Source organism: Ochotona princeps, chromosome 9 (assembly GCF_030435755.1).
Source record: "Ochotona princeps isolate mOchPri1 chromosome 9, mOchPri1.hap1, whole genome shotgun sequence".
NCBI lineage: Eukaryota > Metazoa > Chordata > Mammalia > Lagomorpha > Ochotonidae > Ochotona > Ochotona princeps.
In genome coordinates, this window is record NC_080840.1 from 7,189,999 (window position 1) to 7,215,873 (window position 25,875).

Consider the following 25,875-nt stretch of genomic DNA (forward strand, 5'->3'; position numbering starts at 1 on the left):
GACTTGCAGACTATACAATAATAAATTTGTGTTGTTATCATCTACCAGGTTGGTAGCAATTTGTCACAGCAGTAATAGTAAGCTAAAGCCCCCAGGCAACTAATAAGAATGGCTGCAGGTATCCTTGTCAGGATATTGAATTGAGTCATTTGCAAGTGTTTTCACATCAGTGACTTGGAGAGAACTTTAAAAACCTGGGGGTCTTTGTAAAAGGCATAAAATATGCTCCCTAGCTAGATAAAGAAAACAGCAAAATACTGCAAAAACAAGGAAGTCTCAGCCATTTTGGCAAAAATTAGCTAGCAACTCTCGTGTTCTTTATTGTGTGTGTGTGTACTTTTGTAGGCATCTCAGCTATTCTCTCTGATTTAAGGGTAAGTTAACTAAATATGAATACCATGAAATAAGAGTGAACAATTCAGAGAAAATAAAACATCCGCACAAAGCAGTACATGCAGGACCCAAATAGAAGGAAATTGCACAGTGACTAAGCAAATGTAGGCTAGGAAAAATAAATACACTTGGGAAATGAGCACAACATGCAGAAGATGAAGCATCCAATCTGCACACACACACACACACACACACACACACAGGCAACTTAGATAAGGGAAGAAAATGTGTCACAATTGCTTCATGCTAATTAACAACATTAATTTAGCATGATAGAACTCAAAGAAGAATTGGTAAAACAACATAATAATATTAACAAAGAAAATGTAGACTTAGAGTCCCAGTAGGAAATGGAAGGAACTTGACTGGGATTTTGAAAAGAATTTGATAAAGACTCCACTGACAGAGCCTGCTCAGTGTTGGAAGTACCCCTGAGGAACGGCAGAGAACCCAAACACTGGGATAATAGGAAGCCATCACCAACCTGAGTCTGTAAGGGCAGTAAGAAAGGCAAGTGGGATCATGGGAATACCACATAATGATCTGGGATTCAGCCACCACTGGATTCAAGTGTGAGGGTTGGAGTGAGAAGGGAATTCGCTGATTCCTCTTTCCTTCATTTTCTGATCCATTGTATTTCCCAATGACTGAGTCCAATAAGACATGATAGGCAAATGTAATCCTCATTATTGGGGTTAGAACAATAAAGACATGGAATGAATGAATAGGTGGGTGTAAAATGGCGTACCAGCCTTGTCTACCCAGAGCTTGAGAGTTCCTGGAGTTCTGTTTTCAGAAACCTCCTAAGTGAAACCATTCTCATGGTTGTAATCTTTGTGCCACAGTCTCATGTCCTAACACTGCTCTTATTTCTGCCTTCTGTCAGATCAGCTTCAACCAAGCCCATCCTACAAGGAAGGGTACAGGATCCAAGCCAACCTGACCATCCTGAGTCTGGCTCCCCTAATGGATGCCTGTGGGAGTACACAAGACTCTAATTACATATTTAAGTGTACCAATACCCCTATGTTATGGATTTTTGACCAGTGATCTATAAGATGAGAGGTCTGCAAAAAGAATTGCTTGTCCTTTCTTTCCTTGGTGCAATGATTTCCCATAACCTCTCCAGAGGGATTTCTCAAGACCAGGTCAACAACTGGGTCTTATTCAGAAGCTAGTTCCAATTTGCATTTGCTTGCTTTTCTTTCCCTGCCTGTCTCTTGCTTTCCTACAGTTACACCCATTCAATTAAGCCCATCTTCATTCTTTGTTTTTTAGGGAAACCTAGGGTGAAACCACTGATTGCAGAACTACTCCAAGTGAGCTTTCAGAATTGAGTTTCTGATGAGTCTAAAGGCAGAACAATCCTACTGCTTTTAGTTAGTGATAACTATACCCCATCTTCAACATAGCATCATCATTCCTAAAATTTCATTTCTTGTTATGGAAAAGGGATTCAGGAATAAGGAAAGACTTAGCAGATCAAATGGACCAGTATGAAGACAACTTATAAGGGGAGCTGACATATTTTAATGACATTTGAGGCTTCAAAATGAGAATACATTGAGAGAAGTTAGTTCCCAATGTAACGGTGGCATGAAAGCCAAGCTCTCTGCAAGACCATGTTTAAGTATAATCATGTCTGCTAGAGTCATAGGAACAGTTGTGCTAAAAAAGAAAGCCTAGGATTTGATGTCTCTGGAAGGAAGAATTTGAAAGATTTATATGTCATCTACATTAACTTCCAGGCCTTGATAGAAAAAATAGTATAGCTAAGAGAATCGGCATGGGAAAATTTTGGTTGATGAATTTAAAAATCTTACTCGCCACAAATGGCCCCCACCTCCATCTCGCTCATTCTTTGAGGTTAACAGAAAAGCCTCTTTTTAGTTGAATGGGAAAAGTGCCTCCCTTTACATGAAGGCAGCAGCAAGACAGCACCTGAAGTGAGAAGTGAGTTTCCTTCAAGTTACGCCCCTTCCATCACCTTTGGGGTTATAACTAAGGTCACTTTCTTCTCCCACCTTATCACAAACTAGGAAGTACAAATTCTGTTTTAGAAGAAAAAGATCTTATACTAAATGACAGGAGACTTGTTTTATATCCTAATGAGTCAGATCCATCATTAACCTTCCCTGGTTCACTGGTCACCAACTATATCTCCCAGCACCATTAAGTTAGAAGACACATTTTGTAAAACCCACTCACAACTTGGAAGTTGAATCTTAAAGATGAGTTAATATACCAATTCTTCTCAATTTTTAAAATAGGAAACTAGAGCTGGTATGGTTACATGAGATTTACTAGGAAGTTTAAGATCTAAAGCTGGTGGACAGAAAGGTAAATCTTTTTTTTTTAAAGATTTATTTATTTTATTACAAAGTCAGATATACACAGAGGAGGAGAGACAGAGAAGATCTTCCGTCCAATGATTCACTCCCCAAGTGAGCCGCAATGGCTGGTGCGCGCCGATCCGAAGCCGGGAACCAGGAACCTCTTCCGGGTCTTCCACATGGGTGCAGGGTCCCAAAGCTTTGGGCCATCCTCGACTGCTTTCCCAGGCCAGAAGCAGGGAGCTGGATGGGAAGTGGAGCTGCCGGGATTAGAACCGGCGCCCATATGGGATCCTGGGGCATTCAAGGCGAGGACTTTAGCCGCTAGGCCACGCCGCTGGGCCCAAAAGGTAAATCTTATTCCCAGTTATACATGCAGCCATTTATCATCCCAATAGACAACAGATGACCAAGGAAGAGTCAGCAGTGTATAGCAAATGCAACAGGCAGAAAATTACTAGTTGTTTGTCTCTTTTTCCCATGAAAGGTATCAGAAGTAGGTGTTCAGAACAATGATGGTGGCCTCATGCCTTCCCCATGGAGCCAACTGCTGACCTAGCTGATCTGCTTTCTCCACGCCTTCAATGCTTTATACCCTCAACATGTATCACAGGTCAAGAAGTTTGTAGAGACCCAACTTCAAGTCCCCAACTAAGTGGCCAGCTGGAGACTTTATAGACAAGAAAAATATGTTCCACCTTGCTGGCTGAGATCAAGAAACAACTCAAAGAAGCTTGCCCATAATCATGCTTAAGTCTCTTGGCCAAAAGTTAGCTTCACCTAATTGTCTCAGAAGCTGGGAAATGTTGCTTTCAAGCTAACTAAGTTGTCACACTGAATAAACTTGAGATTCTGTATCTGAGAAACCTATTGGGGACCAGGGAGGGTGGCAGAGGAGGTAGGTGATACTGGGTGACAATAAAGAATCTCTGCCACAAATAAGACAACCACTAGCCATTGAAGGGATGAACTTATTGGTTGCGTGACAGGTGCCTTCACAAATGTATGCCTCCTGGAGATGAGAGAGGGCCCCAGTGAGTTTGGTGGAGAAAGGTGTCTTTGGGAGTGGCCTTTGAAAGCATGGCATTCTTCTTCAGGCAACCTGGAGAGGCAGGAAGAACAAACACAAGAGATGAGAAGTGTTTCCCATGTTGTACTCTCCCTGGTGCTTCTGAAATTTCTTCAGTGTTCTAGAAATCCTCCATTGCTTAGAGCCAGCCGAGGACATTCCTACAGTGACAGTGAGAATGTTGACTGAGGTGATGCTATTTATAAGCCTAGTAAATGTCAGACCACTCACTGAAAAGCAGGGCAACCCACTCAGCAGTGAGGCTGGGACTACCTTGCTAACTCTGATGAGGCAGCCCTTCGTGCAGGGATTCCCCTCCATCCTTGCCATTTCTGGACTGCTTCTCATGGGTAAATGTCAACCAGCCACGTTTACTGGGAGAATCGGAAAGCAAAGGGCAAGCAGGGGATGTCTCCAAACTACAGAAAGGTTGTCCTATGGGGTTTTCAAATAGATATCTAGGTGGTTTCCGGGAATTAGAACAGAAACTCATTGCTAAGAATGTAGAAACATTAAATGCAGATTAACCTCATTATATGGGTGATTTTTCTAAATATCAGAACTGTCTAGGGATAGAGCCAGCTTGCTTTGGATGGGACATCTGGCTGAGGGGTCCTGAGCATGGCCCTGGTCAGGCAAAGCTGACCAGGACCTTGCCTCAGCCTCAGCTTCTCCACCTCTGAGACAGTGACAGTGAGAATGTAATAGTAATAACACATATCCCTCTGGGCTGTGAGGATTAGAAAAGGTGAATCAGAGGAATTCCACAGTCGATCTGGTGGAGCGGGGAGGTGGCAGGAATCAGTCTAACACGGCTTTTTGGTGAAGATGGATTCTGAGAAAGGCATTGCTAGGCATCTCATCATCGGGCAAACATCACAGACTGCACGGCTATGACATCACCAGGCAATGTATTAAGGCATTCATGGAGGTGCTGATTGCACGTGAAGACTGGTGCTGAGCGCAGCGTGATTATGCAGCACATGACTGCACACACATCATAGGCAAGGAGCTCCCTAGTCGCTAATACAGGCTGAATGACTCCTCAATGCAAATGCTCCAGAGGGAGTCGGGGATGGATGCTTGTAATTGTGAAAGACTCTTAAGGCTTGAGCAAATTTTTCTTCCCAGGCAAGCATCTTGCTTTGGGTTCGGTTTTGTATAAAGATGTTGCTGATGGGGCCATTTCAGAGCGGGGTGCTTGTGATGATTTTTGACACACTTTCTTTGTAAAGCTCTTTAGAGTTTCTTTAAAATACATTTTGCTGAGCTATGAAATGAAAAACATCTATCTGCTCCCAGCTAGCTGGACCTGGATTATTTGTGGCCTGAAATGCTTTAGTCAAGGATTAGAGGGGCCATGTCAGTTAGCAGTCACAGCTCTTGAGACTAGGGATGGGGAGTTTGGAAGCAGCAGGCGCCACATGATGAGATGACCCAAGCATGGAGGCATGTGTGTCCCTCAACTCCCCCTGGGCCCATCCGCAGGCTTTCACACGGCTGATGGCATTCCAAAGCCAGCAGAGCTGCAGTCCAGCATTGGGGCCAAGAGGACAAAGGGTCAATCTTTAATTGTATATGTGTCAGGGAATCACATAATACCCAACAGATATGTATAATCTTCACTTGCCAGTTGCAAGTCCAAGTTATGGAGCAATATGTGTTCTAGTAGCTTAGCGTTTATAACACTGGCATCTCATCTCAGAGCACTCATTTGAATCCTGGCTGCTCCACTTCCAATCTGCTCCCTGCTCATGTACCTGGAAAGGAACAAATGATGATCTACGTGCCTGAGCGCCTTTACCCATGTGGGAAAGCTGGATGTTGTCCCTGGGTGTGACTGTCACGACCATTAGGGGAGTGAGCCACTAGATGGAGGATCTATCTCATCTCTGCCACTTGGCCTCTAAAATAAATTTAAAAAATAAGTAAACATGTTATGTTATGAATGTTATATGTTGTGTATAAACTAAAATTGAAGTGTAGGTGAGGTGGTCACAGAAGGTGGCTGGGAACTCGCATTTACTTTTAACATATTGGTTACTCATTACTATGTCAATTAATCCCATAATGATGTAAATTTTTGCTGATGGTATGTTGGAGCTTTCAATTGACTGGGATGATACTCTGCTGGCTCTGTCTTCAGACCAGAGAGGGTATACCTAAGAAGCCGTTGAACTTGACGGGACAATAAGATGCTGGACTCTATGTTTGGTATACGCTTGCAATGGGGGAATCTCAACTGAACTTGAGCTGTGGTTATGCAACTAGGTGGAGGAATCCACCATGGTGGGAGGGTTTGGGGAGGGGTGGGGAGAACCCAAGTATCTATGTAACTGTGTCACATAATACAATGTAATTAATGAAGTAAAAATAATAAATAATAAAAAAATAAGTAAAAATTTAAGGTAAAAGTAAACTTGAAAGATAACTTTTAAAAAATATTTATTTTATCTTAATTTGGAATACAGAGTTATACAGATAGATAAAGCTTCCATCCACTGGTTCACTCCCCAAATGGTCGCAACAGCTGTAGCTGAACTGATTCAAAACCAGGAGCCAGTAGCTTCTTCTGGGTGTCCCATGTGACTGCTGGGGTCCAAGGTCTTGAGCCATTCTATAACATTTTCCCAGGTCATAAGCACGGAACTGGAGTGGAAATGGAGCAGCCAGGACATGAACCAGTACCCACTTAGGATGCTGGTACTGTAGGTGGAAGCTTAGCTTACTACACTATATTGATATAGTCCCTAAAAAATAACTTTCAAATAAACATTTTAAAAATCTTGTGATATAGTATGTCTATTAGACATAGATGGTGAACACATCTTAAGTATACAATTCGATGATGTTTTACAGATGTGTTCTTCATGTTGGCACCATCTGTGCCAAAGTGCTGTCACCACCTCAGAAAACCCTGTCCTCTTTCCCAGTGAGGGGACCCACCCACCCATTGAAGGTAAGCATCATTCTGAACTCCAAAATCACACTTTGGTTTTGTTCTTTGTTTTTCTTCATGCGAAAGGAATTGTACAGTGTACATTCTGCTATGGTCATCTTTCTATCAGCATAAGATCTTAGGGACTCATTCATGTTTTAGCATCTAGCAGTGCTTTGTTCTTTTATACTATTATGCAGTCATCATTTGTACATCTAAGTATGGTTTTTCCAGAGTTAAGATCCCAAGTTGTGTAGATATGTGAATTGGCCACAAGGTAAAGATATGAATTAAGGAGGTTTTCAGTGGAACACTAAAAGCAGGTTGCAGTGAGAATTTGACTGCGACTTATAGCTGGCATGTGACTGCACTATTGAGAACATGAAACTTTGCCTTGTTATCAGTATTCCGCAACTTAACTTCTCTTCCTTTAGAGTAGTCAATTTGCTTAGTCAACAGAAGGCAAGCCAACCCCTGACCTCTTAGGTAACCCTGGAGGGCCCTGGAGATCACATCTACCAAGAGGACATCAGGAATTGCTGGGCTCTTCCCAGGAGTTTGAAATGTTTCCTGATTGCTGAAGATGCCTCAGTTTGTTTCTCCATTTGTTTGTTGATGAACGTTTGTCTGTAATTGCCATTATTACAAGCTTCACCTCCATCATGTGTCAATGCAGCCAGTTCACTTGAGTGTATCTCTAGAAGTGGAATTGCTGGTTCTTAGAAAGATCTTATATTCAGTTTTAGCAGACAAATCTTTTTTGCTGAGGTTGCAATGCCATTTTAAATTCTTCATTATAAATATAATTTGTTTTGATTAATCTTTTTGAGAGATGAAGAGTGATATGGGGTAGGGATAGAGAAGGAGCTCCCTTTTGCTGGTTCACTCTCAAACACAACAGGTAGCAAGGGCTGAAGCTAGGAACCCAGAAATCAACCACGGTCTCCCACTTGTGTCGCAGGAACCCAACTGCTTGAGTCGTTACTGTTGTTTCCCATGATTGGAATTATGAGGAAACTGTAATCAGGAGCTGGAGCCTGGACTCCAATCCAGACACTCCAATATGGACTGTAGGCCGGACACTTGTCCTTCAGTCTGCCATTTTAAACTCCTATGTCTGATCATTTCAGGTCTACTTGCCTACTAACATTCGGTGCTGTTGGCTTTCACATCTGAGCTGTTTGAGAGTTATGCAGGCACTGTTGGCTGTCCTCACCTCAGTCACCGATTGTCACCCTTCCATATGCCTGAGGATTACCTGGGACGCATGTTCGGTGTGTAGATTCAGAAGCGCAGCCTGCACCCTGAGGTTCTGACACCGCAGTTCTGCCTTGAGCTCAGAAGTCAACGCTGTTCAGCAGCATTTCTTATTAAGAGACGATTCCGAGAAGTGCAGGCTTCAATGCATCTTGACTGTTTACTCGGAGTTGCTGTGAGCTGTGGCTTTCATTAGTGTGCATCCTGCTTGAGAGAAGGTGACAACCCAGGTCAGTTCACAGGCCTCTGGACATAGAATAGCAGTAAAAACCGAACAAACCAAAACAAAAGCACCTTGGAACTCAAGTTCCAGTACAATCCTTCAGATTCAGGTGTGTGTTTCCAGTTGGCAAATGGATAATTGGAGGCACTGAGAGGTAGGGAGGTTTTCCAAAAACTCACAGTAAGGAAGCATGATGTACAACGAACAGTTTATGCTGAGAGCTGAGTTCCAGCCTTAACATTTTTCTCAGTCATGTTCCTACTAGTAGAAACCCATTGTTCCCCAAGTTGAAGTCTTCAGTGAAACCCAAAATATGAAGCAAATGATAATTGGGCTGTGCTAGAAGGGCGTTCAGGACCAAGAGCAGAGTGGCTTACCCACACAAGCTCTTGGGCCTGAAACCTTCCCCTGTGCCCTGCAACAAGGGCTTACAGATCCTAGGGGCTTCAGCACAGTTGCTCAGGAGCCCTGAGGACAGGTGCACGATGGAGAGCCACACCCTTTGGTTTAGTTAAGAAAATGACCATCTACAATCTGCAATCCCTCTTAAGCTGGTTACGATGGGAGAATGAAGTACAACCCAGGAAGCCACAAAGTGTGCTAGTTAGAAAAGCAGCAGCTTTGCGGGTGGGTGAGTGTATGGCCCTAAGGCTGTCTCCAAATGGAGGACCCAGGGGCTGTGGAGCCTTGCGGGGCTTCACCACTAGAGAGCAAGTAGAAGAAAACACAACTGTTTCTCAAGAGAGGCTTTTTCCAAAGTCCACCTGAAACCATTTAGCCCATTAGTGTTCTCTCATTCAAACAGGGCAAGTGGTCTGATAGAAACCAATCTGCATGTCCCTGGCCATCCACCCCGGGCTGTCCAAGGCAATCATTCCACCTTCTCAGCCTGTTTTAACATCTGTGTGTTTCTGACAATGAGCACAGACAAGGCAAGACAATGAGCCACCTAGATGCCATACATGCTCTATAAAAACTGCATCTCCTTCCCTAGGTCCTCTGCTGAGCAAATCCCATGCCATGAGGATCCAGTGGTCATTGCAGAAGTGTGTCACAGTGAAGGTGATCTAACTTTCCCCTCTGCTCTCTTTCTGAGACCCAGATGAGCCATTCCAAGCTTCAGCACAGACCAAGTGGGAGAGGGCAAGGATGATGTCAATGACTGGAGAAAGACATGGGTGAACAGCAACCGCTATACACACAGGAGGATGAGATCATTGCTTCTGCTATTTCAGGAGCAGAATCAGCACCCCAGTGAATTGCAGGGGTCGGCCTCAGGGGAGCTGCAACATCAGCTGACTTGTAATAACAGTGATCACCAACACACTGAGCTCTCTGTGCATGTCTAACATTGGGTCAAGCAGTTTGTATACATGGTCTCTTGTGCCTTCACTGCAACCCTGTGGCAGGTATCACTGCTACCTTCTCCTACAGGTAGCACTGAGGTGCTAGTGCACACACCTTCCCCAAGGTGGCTCAGCTGACAAGCAAGGAAGTGGACTTTCCTAGGCTCACACAACACTGTGGGCTTGAGGGCTCTAACAGTTCATATACAAGAGTTTGCTTTTTCTTGATCTTGATAGAACTTATTGGAGACCAGGATCCTGATGTCATAATTCTTCCCTCCCTAGAGTGTTGTCCTCAGCATGTTTGCTGAGGGCATAACATCTTTCACCATGAGATCTTCATCCTACTGGCTGGAAGGAGGCAGGTTAGAAGAGGCACTTTGTCTCCATCTCTTCTAACCACACATTATGGGCAGAATTGATGCTCATACCTAGCAGCAAGAGAGGCAACGGAATGAGTTAAAATGTGTGCTCTTGGTTGCTGATGGGATAGGGAGTGTAAGTGACCACTCAGTATCCTCGGTCACCATCACTAGTAGTGTGGTACTACTGCACTATTGACTTGGGATTCAGATGCATTGGACAAAGTATGTTAGGACTTGGGTGTTCAAGGTAAACATGAGCTTCAGCTTAAAGTTTCTGCAAGCACCTGTTGTTACTTTGGGAAATAGCTGTGAAGTCATGATACAGGACTCACAAATATAGCCCTACAGACATGGAGATAGCATTAGCTGAGCACCTACTTTGTACAAGGTACTGACCTAGATACTTCCAATGCAACATACTATGAAATTTTATCATGTGAGTATTTGGCACAGCAGTTAGTTGCCCCTTGGGATGCCCACATTTTATTGTGGAGTCCCTGGATTTGAATCCTGCCACTGCTTCTTGCTGTAGCACATCCTTGGACATGCCAGGGGATGGATTGAGTACTTGAGTCCTTGCACACACATGGGAGATCTGAAGTGAGTCACAGGATCCTGACCTCAGGCTGACCTAGCCCTGACTGTTGTGGGCACTTGAATAGAGGATCTCTATTTGTCTCTGTCTCCCTACCTTTCTAGTAAGTGAAAATAAACATAAAATTAAAAAAAACTTCTTAACCCAGCACTTGACTAGATGTGAAATGATTTGTCTAAGTTCCTGTGTTTATTAAATGGCCAGAAAAAGATTTCAAGTCCTGGTAGTGAGACCTTAGGCAGATTTTTTTTTTAATTTCTCTGTACCTGTGACATCCTCTTTTATAAACTGGAGCCACCCTACCAGACACCTGTGGGCCAGAGAAGCCTTTAAAACAGTTGATGCACCTGAATTAGGGGCCTGGCAAAACCAGGCGCTCAGCAGTTACACATTGTCAGTGCTGTTGTTAGTAATGTGAACAATGTTGTCTTTCCACTCTACCCATCCTCCCTCAGACGTGCATGTAATTGATAAATGCTATATGAGAATACAGATGGGGTAGGAATGTAGATCAAGAGGAGAAAGCTCTTACAGAGGCTCAAAAGGAAGCATTTTGCTGGATACTAATGCAGAACAGGGTTCTAACAGTCAGAGGTAGGGGTGGGATGGAAGGCAGAAGTCCTTCTAGGGAGAGAGGTCTGCTTGAGAAAAAGGTATTGGAAAAGGAGATAGCATGTGTGTGGTGGGGCAGGGAAACAGTGTAGGTGAGAAATTTCAGTGGGAGGTGAGGTAGAAGGGGTGGGGTGGACTGAAGCAAGCTCATTTAAAAAGGTTGGCTTTTTACCTGCAGGCAATGGGGAGCCCTCCAAGGTTTTCATCATCACTGTTCCCTAAGCAAGATTGCCATGGCAACAGCTCTGGGGATGCCTGGGAGAGGCCGGGATGATGGAGAGGCCAGCTTCCTAAGTAGTGCTCTGGTTTAGGTAAGAGATAATGAGGGTGTACATGAGAGCTATAGTATGGGGGAAACCTGGAAGGGACTAGGTGAGGACAGCCGTGGAGGAAGATGATGGGCTCCTGTGGTTCTACAGATTGAAGGAACGGCAGAGAGCATGGAGGAGCCGATGCCCAATTGTGCTGTCTGAAGCAAAGACTCCAAATAATTTGAGTCTCATCACTCATTTCCTGTCTTCCTGTTAGGACAAATTACTAAAGTATTTATTTTCCCTAACTTCTTCTAACTTGACCTTGAACTCTTCACTCATGCACTGAGTTGGCCATAGGTTCAGTGTCTACATTAAATATATTCAGTAGGAAATATATTATGGCTGCTTTCAACACTATCTGTATGGGCAAGGTGTAGAGCAGGCTGAGTAACGGAGATGTGTGTAAAGGCTAATGTGGGCAAACTGTTACATTCCTCCTTGGAGACAGTCTGACAGGACAGGACGGTGTGGTGTGAAGGAAAAACACTCTAGTTCTATCTTGGTGTTCTGCCATCCTCAACATGTAGCTTTTATCTCATGATCCAAAATGGCTGCAGCTCCTGCCATCAAACCAGCAGGTATGGGGAGAGGAAAAGAGGGCTTTTCTTCACTTTCAGATAATAACTCAGAAGTTGTATCTGTCCCTTCTATTCATACCCTTATGTTTGCACTTGTTCTTATGACTACACACCTGCATGGAAGGCTGGCAGACGTTGTCCTTAATTGGATGTGTAAGTACCAAGATTTTATACCTCCCACAATGAAGGGAATTGGGGGGAGGGGCAAGAGTCATTTGTATCAGGGTGAATGCATTTAGTCTAGCAGTTAAAATGCTGGTTAAAACGATGCCTCCTACGTTGTAGTACCAGCTCTGGGTCCTGCTTCCCACACCCTGCTAAATCAACGTTTGGGTTCCTGACATCCACTTGAAAAACTTGGACTGAGTTCCCAGTTCCCAACGTCAACCTTGGACTGGCCCTGGCTATTGTGATTATCTGGGAAGTGAATAAGCACATGGTATCCTTCTGTCTCTTTGCCATATCTCTGTGCTTCTCAAAAAAATAATAAATAAAAATAAGGGTAAATATAATCAATGCAGTCGACAGAATCATGACAAGTTCAGGGGATATCAGGATAAAGCAGCATATGTTCTTGCTTCCAAGGAATTTTCAGCCTAAATCAGGGAAGTGAGAGGAATGGGTAAAGAAGTCAATGTCAAGAGGTGTCATGCTGGGTAGGATAGGTGAGTAGAAACAGCTCAGTGTACTAAGTTACAAAGAAGAAAACCAGCAAACTTAGGGCAGGAGATATCTTCAATAAGAAGTTGAAGCTCAGCTGAGTTTGGGAACATGGTAGATGTTAAGGAGGAGCTTTGAGGACTAGAGGAGAACCTAAGCAAAGATGGGCAGTTTAGAAACAACTTTGCATACTTGGGAAGATAGGCACAGGCAAGGGTGGAGATGGGGTTGGTGCAGGATGAAGCTGCCAGAGGCGGGGCCATCCAGGTCTGGGGATCTTGAATTTAACTGCATAGAAAATGGTGCTTATGGGCCCAGCGGCGTGGCCTAGTGGCTAAAGTCCTCGCCTTGAATGCCCCGGGATCCCATAAGGGCGCCGGTTCTAATCCCGGCAGCTCCACTTCCCATCCAGCTCCCTGCTTGTGGCCTGGGAAAGCAGTCGAGGACGGCCCAAAGTCTTGGGACCCTGCACCCGTGTGGGAGACCCGGAAGAGGATCTGGGTCCCTGGCTTTGGATCGGCGCAGCACTGGCTGTTGCGGTCACTTGGGGACTGAATCATCGGATGGAAGATCTTCCTCTCTGTCTCTCCTCCTTTCTGTATACCTGACTTTGCAATAAAAATAAATAAATCTCAAAAAGAAAAAAAGAAAGTGGTGCTTACTTCCCAGATTTTAATACTGATGGCTAAAGCAGTGAGGCTATCTGTGACATCACTAGATTTTCATTTTTGGAAGACAGCTTTGGGTGAACTAGCAGTGTGGACTAGAGTAGAAGTAGGAGATCACATTTATAGCAGCCTAGGTTTTCTTCATGGACCCTAATGTTTAATGTTAAACATAATCTTCCATGATATAATACATCTCATAAATAAAGCAAGAGATGTTTTATTTAAAATCAATTCAAGTTACAGATGATTTTAGAAGACCAGTGTAAATTGCTTTTCCCTTGTCATTGCTTTTTAATTTTTTTTTCTAATGGCCCAGATTTTCTTTCCCATTTGCTTCTGCCTCTTAGTGTTGAAGCCTACACACTGGCATTTAGATAGAGTGGTGTGCACTTCTGCATGTTGACTGGATCCTGGGAGGGCTGGGGGACAGCACACCATGACTCCCTCCAGCTGCACCACACTCAGCACCACAGGGAACAGTGGTGGCTTCCAAGTCACTGACAAGTGACATGTGAGTGAGCCAGGGGATTCTCATTGTCTCACTGTGAAAAAACCCAGCCACGCCACAGTCAGTGGTGTGCCAGTGCCCAAAGCCATTGAGCCAAGCAGCAGCGCAAAATCAGGAGCTAGGACACCATGCTGCGCATTCCATGTACTTCCCCTTTGATAGGATCAAAGGTCACCACCCAGTCCTGAAGTCTCCTCTGATCTTCTCTTTCACTCTACCCAAGTGCTCTGCATGAAATGGTCACCTTGCGATGTCCTGCAGCTCTAAATGTTCATGATGTGTAGGGTTTGCCATATAATATTTGGGGGATATTTCTCTACTAGGACATGCATTCCATGAAATAAGCACTTGGCCAACCACATGTTTATTTCATGAAAATTTCCCAGTCTCGGTATTATGTCTGTAAGATGAGGCCCATCCAGACCACAGACTTCTTGGTTATGTGTAGGAACCATGATTGTCTATGTCCCTCTCAATGTGCTGGGCGTAATTGGAGCTTTAGCTTTTGGTTCTTACACAGTATCTTGAAGAACCTCTCTGAACTTTAGTGGACACTTCCGGTCAATTCCTTCAGATGGATTCTAAATTGAAAATATTCCAGGAGGATGCCTAATACACATTTCAGAATTAAAATCAAAAGAAAATACAGATTGACTGTCCACCAGTGCCACAAAATTACACATACCACATTATACACACATCTGTACCCACCACACTATACATGCAGAGATGCATACAGAGACTGTTTCTCTGTCTTGCACACACATCACACAAGAACACACATAGCCTTTCTACTTCACCCTTCATCTTAGCCTGTTCGCACCATCTCTCTGGACTCAGTTCCTCAAACCAAACCCTACCACTTAGCCTGAGCCACTCTTTCTCACCCTCCCATTCAAGCCGTCAGGACTACCTTCCTTCTAGAAATCCTAGAGCTGTTCACATCTATCTGTTGCCAGGATCTCCATCTCAGGCCAAGTACTCATTCCTCTTTTGACCCCCGAAGCAGCCGCTAGCTCATCTCCCTCTTAACTTAATAAGAAGGATGCTGGTGATCCATCAGCAAGGAAAATAAAGATTGCTTCTTTCAAGGAATTTACAGTAATAGAAACATGTCTATGTGAAACATCTGTAGAGTTCATGTTACACAAGGTAGGAAGTGCTATGGGACAAAGAACTGACAAATGGAGGGAGAGGGAGTTACAGGATGCAAGGTGACATAGAATGATTAGGCAACACGTCAGCAGTTTTTCCTGAAACGTAAGTTAAGCACAGAGCTATAGCCAAAACAATGCAGTGCACTTCTTACATTTTTAGCTACATTCAATTAGCAAGTAAACAAGCAAGTCTACTAGGGAAAGGTCAGGTAGTCACAAGTGACTTCCACAGATGTAATCAGGATGCTGCGGAAAGATGGACCAGGGGCTGCTTGAGTTGTTTATCTCATCTAATCCTTGTTGTTAGCTGTCTTATTACAAGATGAGTCTTATTAGCCACATTTGCCCAGGTTCACTCAGTGAACTCAGCACATCGTCACCACACTTACCGAAGAGTATTAGATGGTGTTTAGTTCATCAGCCATTCCTGCTCTGCTGGGATCTGTGTGAGGAGCAACAGCATCATGCCCAACCCAGAACCCTAAAGATCAGGTGTAACAACTCATGCAGACATCCAAATGAACGCATGCCTCTGCCACCATTTAGCTGCTGCTATAATGGACTTGAACTCTGAACTCCCTCACCATGGCAATGGACTGAAGCCAGAGTTCTGTGTTGGCTTTAAAAATAGTCACAAATTATTTTAATTTGTTTTGCACCTTGCTGAGTCTCAGTGAGTCTTGGCTCCTTTGACCAACATCATACATGTACAATGAATACACACTGATTTCTGAGGCTAAATCATAAAAGACAGTTTCTGAAGTATTCACAGGGTGCTTATCTGCAGTAAAACAAGCCCCCACCTACATCCTGACATAACCATACTGAGAAGGCCACGTACAGGTACTTGGGCCTGGCGTCCCAGGGGAGCCCAGCTTCCAACCACTCCCATGGCAGAAACCTTGTTAAAGTGGGATCCTCACCCCAAAGCTCACCTGGTTCTGCCCATTTCAGTGTCCAGCAGATTTCTGAGTCTCCCCAGCTGAGAACAGGACAAAGTAGGAGGAGATGACACTTTTCTCTGGGCCTTCTTGAAAGCGTGACCCCAGAGTTCTGTCATGTTGACTGACTGCTGGGTTCTCTGTTGATCTGCCATTCTTGAATGCAAACCTTGTGGGTACAGGAATTGTCACTTGTTATTTTTGTAGCTGTATTTCCAGTGCCTAATGTAATTTCTAGACTATAGGAGGATGCTTCAGAAAGTTCATGGAAAATGGGAGTAAAATGGTTTATTTCAATGTAAAAAAAAATGTAAAACCCATGAATAGAATTTTTTAGTAGTACAGATTTCTGTGAAATTTTTGAAGAACCCCTCATGAAAGTTGTGTGGTAACTATTTGCCAAGTGAATAAACAGAAGTATTTCCAAACAAACAAGGAGACTTGGGAGCACAGAGGAAAACTATACGCTAACGTGATTCCCATGGGGGAAAGCACAGGGACTCTCTGGACAAACAAGATGCTTCTGGAACTATTTGCTGCAACTACTTTTCCTCTTGCTTTCTGCTCCTCTCCCATCTCATTCATTGGAGAGTGAAACATTTTCCACAGTTTAGGTTATGTCTTAATTTGTCCTTGCCAAGCCTGGACAATCGCAGATATTGCCAGGGTCTCTGAAAGCATTAATGAATGAGCTCACATACATTGCAAACCTCAGAGCCAAGTTCTACTTCTGTGCAAGTAATACAAAACTGAGTTCTTAATTTAGAAAGGAAAAGATCAGCTGATTAATATGCAATGTCAGCAGCCTCATGGATTTGACGGTACAAAACAGAACTGCCTGTCCCTTAGTCCAGTCAATTTCCCGTTTATTATCATATTAGACCTAGGGCAGGGCAGATGGAAAATTTGAAGGACATCTCCAGCCATTAAGATGGGCATAAATCTTCCAGAATTGCATATAACTGCATGATACTCCTTGTTAACATATGTAGAAATGAGAATTTGTGTAATTTCTTGATCAAGCATGGGCTTTTTTTCTGATTCAATTGTGCCCCCATTCAGCTGGTCATTGGACTCTACTCCACAGCACTCAGGCTCCACCCCTGTTGATGTTCCTGTGGCTTTTAGGGCAGATACTGTTGAAAATTCCACTCCACGGTCCTGTCTCTGACTTTCCCTCTGGCTGAGAGCTTTCATCATCAATTGCTGATAAGCACAGTGATTTAGCTCCAGCACCATGGCCCCCTGGGTCCTGGATGTTGGTCCATGTAATCTTCAGAAGAGCAGCGAGAATCGCTACAGCGTCTTCACTTTGCTTAGGTTAGCAGAAGGCACAGGGTGCCTACCAACTGACTCAGCCCCAGCTAGAAACCAACAGAGTCAGACTTTGAACATAGATGTTGTTTCCCTCTGAAGAAAGAATTTTTCTAAAAATTAACAATAAAGTGGCATGTTTAGAACTCCTACTATGTGCTAGAAACTTTTTTGTGTTAAACATTTGCCATTTTAGAGCCGAATCATAAAACACACAGTTGTATTCCTATGTCACAACTTAGGAAACTAGGTCTCAGAAATACATGGTAAGCAAATTTGCTCAAGGTTAAGCTTTTGCTAATTTGTACAGCCAGACTCTACACAGTCTGCTGTCTTCTTATTTCATCTTTAAATCAATTTTACTTTTATTTTTAAAAATGGATTTGAAAGGCAGGGAAGAGAGGGAGCAGAAAGAGCAAGCTGCCATCCCCTGGTTCACTCTGTAAATATCCTCAAAGGCAAAGGCTGGGCCATGGCCACAGCCAGGAGTCAGAAACAATCCAGTCCTCGCAAGGGAGTGGCTGGAACCCAGTTACTAGAGCCGTCACTGCTGCCTCGCAGGGTTTGCATTAATAAGAAGCTGAGGTCAGGACCCTGAGCTACTCCAGTGTGGGATGTGAACCTTAACTGTTAGACTACCACCGGGTGGCAGGGGTTCAAATACCTGGAGCATCTTCCTCTACCTTCCCTAGGCAATTGGCAGAAAGCTGGATCTAAGAGCAGCTAGAACACAAGCATGTGGCCATATGAGATGTGGAGGCTTAATTTGCTCCATTAATCGCCATGATGCTGACCTGCCCCGCTCTTTGATCAAAGATGCTGAGCATCAGCCATGGAAAGCTTTCATTGGGGCCAACAGAGCATGTGTAGTCTTGCAAATAGGGAATGTGTGTCAGAGAAAGTAGTGTCCTATGACTTCGAGGGAGTCTTTAAACCTCTCCCACTCTCAGCTATGCCATCTACAAAAATGGGCTTATAGCACCCCTTTCTCCACAGCTCCCAAGACCATGGGAGGGCCCACTATAGAGCTGAATGGGGAAAGTCTCTGTCTCAGCTTTATAAAGGCCAGGTGGCTTCTCCACAATCTTCAGCTGACTGGACAAGAAGCCCCAGGTATTGTCCCCTGCTCCATAGCAACTGCTCCATAGCATGCTGCTGGGGATGCCCGCATACCAAATGGGAGTACCTAGAGTTGACTCCTGTCTCTGCTTCTGATCCCAGTTTCCTGCTAATGCACCCTGGGTGGCAGCTGGTGATGGCTCTGCTTAGTTGTGTTCCTGACATGCACATGGAGAACCTAGGTTGAGGCCCCAGAAACTGATTTCAGTCTGGCCCTGCTCCAGCTGTTGCAGGCATTTGGGTAGTCAAACTAGTGAATGGAAGATCTACTGTTGTCTCTGACTCTGCTCCCTCCCCCCTGTTGCTTACCAAATTAAACTGAAAATAAAATTTAAAAGCCACAGTGACACTAAAACGACGAAGCACACTCACTGCCAAAAGTGGCTGTGTTTAAATCCTTCTCTCCGCTGCTCCTGTCCCCATTTGTTTCTTTCCTCTCCACTTCTTCCGCCACCCTTCTTCCCATTTTCTGCCACCCTTCTTCCCACATTTCTTCCCGTACTCTCTGCTTCATTCCCCAGTCTTTCTCCTCGTCGCCCCCCAGTCTCCTCATCGCCCCCCAGTCTGTCTCCGCGTCACCGCCCCCAATCTTTCTTCGTCATCGTCATCTGTTCAGTCTGTCCGCCCATCCTTCCCCTGTCATCCACCAGTCTGTCAGTCCTGCTTTTACCGGCTACTTTTATATAGTTCTCCACCAATCACTTCTCCCCGTGGGTCCACTTGGCGCTATCTGATAAGCCAGCAATCACAGCAGGGGCATGAGCCTATCCCTGTGACTTCCTGTTTACCTGCTGGCAAGACCAGCTCCACCTCCTGGCCCTGGGCCAGCCGCCATCTTGCAATGGCCCCTATCAATCCCGGAGCAGCTTCAGCACCCTGCTCCCCACAACTAATCCTGTCATGTAATATGGTAAGACCAGTTCAGAGGAAAGCTTTAAAAATGCCAAACTATGTAGTCAGGTATGGATGTGGAAATAAATTTGATAAAGACTCAAAGTAAGATAGTTAATATTAAAGACCACAAAACTGTAACCTTTGGAGTTAATGTTTCTCTAGGTCATATATCAGTCTTACCTTTCCTGGAAAAGATCCCTTTCACCTCCAGTTAATTTTCTTCCCTGCAGAGACCTAAAAGAGCATCCATGACAGGTGGAAGTCATCGCAGGTGTAGACACGGATGGAATTGGATCATTCCTGGAAGGATTTGGGCACACCACTGCAAGTCCTCCACACAGTCTCCTTGATGAATTTCCAGGCTTCTCCTTGCTGTCATGAGCATCTGTTCTGCTCACTGTCTGCCAGGCGCTGACAGAGCTCAGCCCATAGGTCTCATCCTGAAGCCCCTGCCAGAAGGAGAAGTTGAAATTGGAAATGGAGTTTCTTGATGCTTGATTTCACGACATCATTTTCTTCATGAGGGCAGGGAGGGGACTTGATGGAGATAGTTTACTCTCCCCTGGGATGCTCTGTGGTCTATGGCTACTGGACGTTGGAGGAGAAACTAGCTGTTTAATCACCCAGCCCTTTGGGATCGCAGAGTTGTGTTTGAAGGGGAAGAGGATGTCCACAGCGACAGATTACTCATGGTGCTCATCCTAGGTGTGGGGCTCACTTCAAGATTTGGAGCACAGATTTAATTAGCCATAATACGGCCCAGGGAGACAATCAAGGGCATGTAATATTTTAATAGATTCTTTCAACTGGTTTCACTATTATTGCCACAAGGAATCAATAGAAAACACACATCAAGGTTAACAATTAGAGAAGAAGAAGGAGATCCCACCTTCTATTGCACAGTCACTTGGGTTGCACCCACAGGCACAGCTGGAGAGCAAGGTGGAAACTCAACACATGGCACAGAGCTCTTCCCTTAGAACAGGGCTGCGTCAAGCCATGGTTCTTTCAAACCCTGGGCGAGAGGACAGCACTGCTTCCCTAGAGCTGGGAGCTCCAGAGTCTGCCCCCATTTCGCTGAATTCAGTGGGTTTTCCTTTTCCTTCTTTTCCTCACTATCGTGCTTGTTGCTACCATTTATGAATTGCTCCCTCTTGTGACAGGTGTTCTGCATAGCACTTCCCTTTCCAGGGACCTGCAGGGTTTGCAAACCCAGCCTGGGACAGCCCCAGTTAAGACTGCTCGTGGTGGTTACAGAAAATCTTAAAGGTAACATCTGCTTGAAAGAGAGCCCCAACTCAAGATCAAGGAGACTTGGCTAGTCTTCTTTTGAGCCAGAACAATAAAGGATTGCTTTCATTTTTGTTCCCTTGATCAATCTGTACCATCAGAAAAAAAAAATGAAGTCAACTGAATTCTAAAGCATGCAATGTCACATACAGATTACATCATCTCATATTTAAATGATGTCCTGAGGGAAGGGAGATAATATATTAATGCAAAGACAATAACAACAGAGATCGAAGTTCAAAGGCAGTTGTGATGATATAGACAGGAATGACAATGTGGCCCAATGCATCATTGTGATGCACCAGTAAGTACCTGGCATTCTGTGACTAATTTTGAACCTCACCACTTCTATGTGGAGTAGATGTTATTCACATCCCTACTTTGCAGGAGAGAACTGAGTGTTACAAAGCACTCATGGCTCCCCAAGGCAGTTGAGAATTACCGAGACTTGAGGGTGAGTGTCCTGGCACAGTGGGGTAAGCTGTCACTTGCAATGCCAGCACCCATATCACAATACAAGATCAAGTGCTGGCTACTCCAGTTCCTAACCAATGCTCTACTTGATGTGCCTGAGAAGCAGCAAAAATTGCCTCCCCTCCCCCAGTTCTGAGCTCCCTGCCACCCATGTAGAAGAACCCAGTAGAGATCCTCCCAACTTCAGACCGGCCCGTCCAGGCTGTTGCAGACATTTGAAGCGTGAATCAGACCATGCAAGATTCTTTCGCTCTTTCTTTCTTTGTCACTTTGCTTTTCAAATCAATAAGTAAACACTTTTTAAATAAGAAGTACCATAATTGATATTGAAACCTTCTTCAAACACTAAAACTTGTGCCTTCATTGTCATCTCAAGAAATGCCTGCATTTTACTATCTTTTGTGACATTCCCTGGAGGAAAATTTTCTTTCAGGAGGAATACCTTTCTAATAATTCTATGCACAATATCCTTGGGACTTTGGAGAAAAAGCTGGTTTGAGCCTCTGCTCAGCATGGTTCTCTGCAAGTCCATGTTCAAGCTCGAAGCTGCTGGGTTGCACAGCTCGGACACAAAAGCAAAGTGAAGCAGGAATGGTGCCCCATACAGTGCCTGGCCTCAGACCATGCAGCCAGGAAGTGGTCCATACATTGGTTTTTCAACATGGGATTCCCTAAGGGCAAGTAGGTCCCTGACTGCAGGGCATATTCAAACAGAAATAAAAGGATTTGGATGTAGATTAAACTGGATCAGCACTGAAAGAGGGAGGAAGGGGCTGATAATGGGAGAGAACTCTCCAATCTATTCACTGACAACAGCCATCACTGCACACAGCACAAACAAGGAACCCAGAACCCACCCTGGGCCTCCTGTGTGGCTGGCAGGGACCTGAGTTCTTGAGGAACATCTTCTGCTTCCCTGGATGTGTACTGTCAAAAGGCTGGATGCAGAAGTGGAGCTGGGACCCAACTCTAGGCACCATGCTATGGTATGCAGGTGCAGCAAGTGACATCTTGGATTCACATCTTGGATTTTCTAGACTGGTCTTGCAACTTCTCAACAGGCTATGACAGTGCCATAGTGAGCTCATGTTATGGGATGAACTGTATCTTCCCAAAATCCACACTTTAAAGCCCACATCCCCATGACATCAAAAAGTGATAGTATTTGTAGACAAGACTTCAAAGGGGGCAACTGAGTAAAGAAAGAGCCAACAGGGTGGGTATTGGTTCACACTGGCTAACATCCTTGAGAGAAGAAGAAATCTGGACACAATAAGCAGATGCCAGTGTGGCAGGCACATAGTCGAAAGACTGCGCATAAACACAGCCGACTGCAAGCTAAGGAGGGAGGCCATGGGAAAAGCCAAAGACTCTAATAGGATCTCACACTTTCAGGCCCCGGAACTGTGAGAAAGTAAGTCCTGTGGTGAAACCCACCCAGTCTGGGAGAGTCAAGCATGTTGCTTGTTTATACCTACTGTGGATGGGTTGTAACATCACATGTAAATCACTGTCAGAAAACATGGAGTAACACTGGGCATGGCGACCAGAACTTCTCTTCTGACTACAAATATACTTTTAAGGTAGGGGCTGGCATTGTGACATAGCAGGTTAAATGCCAACTGTGAGGTCAATATCCCTTGTGGGTGCTGGTTCTAATCTCAACAGCTCTACTTCCAATCTAGCTAGTTGCTAATGTTGCTGGGAAAGCAGCAGAAGATGACCCAAGTGCTTGGGCACAGGTACTTACGTGGGAGACTGGAAGAAGCTCCTGGCTCTAATGCTGACTGTTGAGACCACTTGGGGAATAAGCCAGCAGATGGAAGATCTCCCTCTCCCTTTCTCTCTGCTTTTCATTTTTTTCCCTAAGCTCATGGTAAGATTCACATCATATCACTTCACAAATCGTAAGTGTCTCTGGGTGCCAGAGTTCGGCCGACATCAGCTCCTTTAATGCTGCATGTTGCTCCCAGGTGGTTCACATCCTCCTAATTTGGCAGGTGCAGCTGAGCCTGCTTACTAAACTTGCCCAGGGCCAACCACCTGGTGCTTCTCAGACCCAGATCCCCAGCCAGAGCAAGCACTCAGAAGGCAGAAATCTCCTGCTCAATATCATCGTGTGGAAATCTACAATCCTCACCTGGTTTCTTAGCCTTCAGTTGCTCCTGCCCAGGATTCCAACCTGGAGTGTCAGACCTTGGCCAAAGCAGCAATGGGCCCTCTACACTTCATTGTATGGCCACAGAGCATTTCTCCAGCTGGCATGGTGCATTTCTTCTTGTTGCCAAGGGAAGCAGAGCATTACAGTGTTTGTGGGGGCTGAGAAGTGAGGCATGAAGGCCTGCTCTCTTGGGAACAGGTCCTGCAGGTGCAAGAAGAGAGACAAACTCCTGAACTCCTTGTCTGAAGCCACAGTGTGGAACGGCTCTTCCTGCAAGCTCAGCTGCCTTACACAGGCAGGCTCTGGCCAGATACTGCTGAAGGAATGGACAAGGTCTCCTTAGCAGGAAAGACAGTGGATAATTGGAATATGTAAATGGCAATGGGAAGCCTTTCTAACCATCAGGACCCTAAGTGAATGAGCTTAATTTCATGGAAAGAAAGGCACAGATTGCCCAGGGAGCCAATAACTGGAGTTACAAGAGGGGCATTTGGTCACAACAGGAGCCCTCAGTCTTGAGGAAGGTTGGCTGAGTACTCGGTGCCTTCATTTCTGCCTTGAAAATGCCAAGTGACCTGTGGCCTAGCCCAGTGATGTCTTTAGGTACCAGTTCTTGACAGTGATGCTCCCGAAAAGATGCCCTGACACCTGCCCCTGTCCTCCAGGGCCGCACTGCATCCTTTCTGGCCCTTGGCACCTCTCAATAGGGCTCAGCTTTGGAACTGTTCCCACAGAATGACTCTCCCCCACTCTCACCCTGTGCAACCATCATCAGAGAGCTCTTCCTGAAAAAGCTGGAGTCACTGCAGTATGCCCTACCACATTGTGGTCCCCAGGTTCTTAGGCTTGGTGAGCTCTCTAGCACTGCCCAGGTGGCCCCCATCCAGGGCTGCTCACTACCAGCCACCTTCAACCATTTGCCCTGGGAACCTTAGGTTCTGTCCTACCTCCAAGTCTTATCCTATGTGGTGCCTCCCCCCTAGTAGAGCATGTTCAGTAACTGATATAACATGATGGTTAAAACACGAACTCTGGGGGTCATAGAACCTGACCAGATTCCCAGTATTGTCTTCTCTTAGCAGTATAACCTTGGGCTGTCAATGTTGTTTTCATTGCAGTCGGTAGGTAAAACATGCAATCACCATAATACTGATCTCATAACTTCACTGAAAGGATGAGAGGAAATCATATTTCTAAAGCATTCAGTCCAGGGCCAGGCATACGGTAAGTACGCAGTGCTGTGATGACGATGGTGATGATGGTAAGCACTTGACAAGAAGCAGGTATTTGACCAGCAATGGCCATACAGAGGTAAATAAATTGGCTTTGCCTATTTGTTTAAAACATATGTACAATTGAACATGGGGTTACTTAATTTTTCTTTGTCCTCTGTTTTCCATAGAGGTAAAACAAGGCATGAGGCCGGCAATCAGTAAGCACTCACTATCAGGATGAATGAGTGAATACATTAGATGAATGAACTGAATATCTTACCCAACATAATCATTCAAAGAAAGAGACCAACAAGACATTAGCAACATGCAAAATTAACTTAAAAGTTAATAGAAACACTGCCGTTGCAAGGCATAGGGAAGATCCATTTCCCACCTGCGAATGATTTCAGTTAAGTCCTATAATTGTTGCCATGTGGAGCAAAGGTGAGTGCCATTTGCCTTGGAGTCACACGTTTCTCATCATGCTCAATCTGAGCTGCCTTCATCCTGCTGTGTCCAGATGCCTGCCAGTATCGTGTGAGTGTATGTGGTATATCAGTCTACATAGCTCCATCTCAACATGGATCTGGAGGAGAACAGTTCTGGGGAGCAAGGCCGAGGCAAAGGGAGTAGGAGACACTAGCCTGTTAATGAGGCGACTGAGATCACTAAGCCCAAAGTCATAGATCCAGGACTACCAAAATGCCACACCTTAAGCGACTCTACTCTACTGCACCGTGAGTGCTGTCCTGTGGCCTGTAATACTTCATTCCTAGAAACGCTTTGCACCTGTAGATGGCCAGGACTCCTTGGTCCTAACACAGAGGGATCCAAAGTCCAGACGTGAAAACAAAAGTTGAGCATGAGCAAACTCAGCACTAGTTCAGCGCTTACTAAAGTTGATTTAAAAAAAAAGTAGAAGTTGGTTTAGAAGAATAGAAGATGCATTTGATGGTGTCTTGAGACCTTACTTTACAAACATGTTTGCTTTTGGCTAGGCTTGTTACCAAACCCAAGATTGGAGATTGCCTTGGCTCCCCATAAATGGCAAAGGATGCTTCCCTTTGGTGCAGAGAAAGGCCTGTCTTACTAGCTCCTGCCTGATTGTTTAGATTTAACTACTCCCAGGTCCAGAGCAATGCAGCTTAGGGTAAATTATTTGATTAGAAGCAGTCTTGTATGGAATTCTTCCATGGTGAATCAGGTATTCCTAACTGCATGAGGAGTGATGGCTGGGGAGATAACTCTATGCTCAGGACAGGCCTGTATTCCAGTGAGGACACGTGTTCACTCCCACCCGTGATGGAAGACACAGGGTCAACAACCTGCTGTGGATGGTTGACTGGTGCCTCAGAAGCTGTCATTCTCGGGGCTCAGGGTTAGGTTTGGCTGCTTGCAAGTCAGGCACCTGCTGCGGTCCTGTTGGCAGTTGCTGCTACCGGCTCATTAACA

At 44.9% G+C, this 25,875-nt stretch overlaps 1 long non-coding RNA gene across 3 annotated transcripts; it reads right to left on the minus strand.

Annotated features, from left to right (window-relative positions):
* Nucleotides 1-16,824: 16,824 nt before the first annotated feature.
* Nucleotides 16,825-25,858, minus strand: LOC131481082 (uncharacterized). 3 transcript variants are annotated; one of them, XR_009246017.1, is made up of 4 exons: nucleotides 25,749-25,858; nucleotides 23,189-23,410; nucleotides 19,465-19,733; nucleotides 16,825-17,384 (listed from the first exon to the last, which is right to left on the minus strand). It is a non-coding gene; the product is annotated as an uncharacterized LOC131481082 (long non-coding RNA). The 3 variants fall into 3 exon arrangements; XR_009246016.1 differs by having other exon boundaries at nucleotides 25,715-25,842; XR_009246018.1 differs by lacking the exon at nucleotides 25,749-25,858 and adding an exon at nucleotides 24,352-24,504.
* Between the last annotated feature and the right edge of the window lie 17 nt (nucleotides 25,859-25,875).